The 2,289-nt window shown below is 33.6% G+C and overlaps 1 pseudogene; it reads right to left on the reverse strand.

Annotated features, from left to right (window-relative positions):
• Positions 1–211: 211 nt before the first annotated feature.
• On the reverse strand, positions 212–588 carry LOC150015815 (large ribosomal subunit protein eL31 pseudogene; annotated as a pseudogene).
• Positions 589–2,289: the final 1,701 nt, after the last annotated feature.

A 2,289-nucleotide genomic window follows, 5' to 3' on the forward strand; every position in this document is an offset into this window, starting at 1 on the left:
GTGCTTCAAACAGAACATTAAAATATCTCATTGTTTTTAGCATACATTAGGTATTCTGTATTTGGTTAATAGATTTAGAATAATTAAATTCTCTTCATATGATTATTTTTATTTAAACTTTACCTAGAAAGATTAGATTCCCATTATTTTATTTATTTATTTATTTATTTATTTATTTATTGCAGTTTTATAACTTTATTCGACAATCAGCGGTTAGTTCTCATCCACATTAACTGTTTGTAGATTTTTGAAAGTGGTAACAGGTACAGAGGTGACCAATGTATAGAGCTTGTTTGGTCAATCTTCATGCTCATTACGTTTTCTGGACAACCGCACCCGGATACGGTATGGAACATTCCTTATTCCTTTGGCCCAGACAGCTTTATTGAGCCTGGTGTCAATGCGCACATCTGGAGTTCCCATCACCTTCACAGCAAATTTCCAGATCTCTCTGAGTTCCTGAGAGGCACGCTTCTTGAAACCTACTCCATGGTTGCGCTAGTGGATGTTGATGTTGTACTCTCTAGTCATTACCTCGTTGATCGTAGAACAGCCCTTCTTCTCACCACCCTTCTTTGTGGGAGCCATTATTCCGGTCCTCCATTAATTTATTTTTTAAATTTGATATCCACATGTGATAGTTATCATCACTCATAAAAATTTGTATTTTGTACATATATGCTTTTAAATATGAACTATTTTGTAACACTTTAAGACTCTGGATTTCATGAGCATGATGGCATTTGCTGAAGATTAAATAGATTGTAAACTTTCTAAGGATATATATTTCATTGTTTATATTAGCTATAAAATGTATTTTTAAAATCATAATATTACTCAATAAAGTTATGCACAGTGAGGTACTACTTTAATTCTTCAATTTAAAACAAAATTACAACATAATATTAGGAATGTTGAAATGACATACATCTGTTATCATTCCTTTGGAATACTAGGATATATCCACCTTGACATTCTTGAGTACGTTTGGTAATATATAATTCAAGTCATTTAGGCTCCCTACAGCTGAACAGCACCTTCTGGGCAAGTTGCATTTTGATTTATCTCAGTGGAAGGGAGAGCTCACCAACAGGATCTACAAGGTTTTATCTAAATATATAGCTTTTGTTTTGACTAAATAATACATAAAAGACTTAAAATTTACCAGTGAATTTTAACTTCCCTTCACACAGTTACTTAAAAACATAAAAGCTTTTTCTACCAGTACTTCATGCTTAAAATGTGAAACAAAGCTCAGAGAACATTGGAGACATATTATATTTCACCATATTTTCTTACAAACCCTTAATATATTTTGCTATTTTTAAGAAATGCTGACTTTCTGCCATTTCAATTAGCCCCCCCCAATAAGCTCTGTACAGTTCTCTCTGACCTATGATAAGAAGAATGCCCACACACTTAAAAAAAAAAAAAACTGTTATGTTAAGTAACAGAATGAGGCGAAGCATTGGTAAATGTCTCAAGAATGCATAGGGTGCAATATTGAAAATAATGTCATTAACAATTTAAGGCTAAATTCAAAGAGGGCCTGATTATTGGTGTGCTCATTTCCATAAATCCAGGTACTAATGATTGTGAACTGGTTTGGAAATTTTATGGAGAAGAGATTGGCAGGATTAAGAGATGTGGAAAAAGAGTGGACAGGCAAACATAAAAGAAAGATTTTCTCCTACCAGTAGCATTTTAATATTTACTGTAAGGTGTTACCTTTTTTTCCAGTTCCCATCTTGGAGGATGGCTGAAGGATAAACTTGTCTCTTTTGATAAGGGGAAAGACCAAAGAGTTTTGGTGTATTTGTAAGAAGAGAAGATTATTTTGTGGCTTATATTATTGACCATTTAACCATCAGACTTGTTATCTGGTTGACGTAGAAAGTGTTTTATGGAGAATTGTTGCATAGATATTAGTCTGATAATATCTATTTGCTCATATTCTGATTCTAAAAAAAGAGGAGGTGAGAGTGTATAAGCTATATGCCTGCTGATGTGCCTCAGATGTACAAGAAACTGTGCTACAGATTTGGAAAGAACAACAGTGAGGTATAGGGGGAGACTGGAGAGAAACATTAGATGAAGACGGAGGTGAAATCAGCTGATAACAGTTGAAGTTATGTATAAAATTAAATTTGCATCGGCCACACATTCTGTTGTTAATGACCAATAGAATAAAGACAAAATTTCACCTCACTAAGACACTGAGATGATCCATTTCTTAGTGAAGGAGGATGCAGTTGAGTCAAATAAAATTGAAATGTTGAAATAGATAGG

This window comes from Furipterus horrens, unplaced genomic scaffold (assembly GCF_987537825.1).
Source record: "Furipterus horrens unplaced genomic scaffold, mFurHor1.1.pri manual_scaffold_3, whole genome shotgun sequence".
In the NCBI taxonomy this organism is placed as follows: domain Eukaryota; kingdom Metazoa; phylum Chordata; class Mammalia; order Chiroptera; family Furipteridae; genus Furipterus; species Furipterus horrens.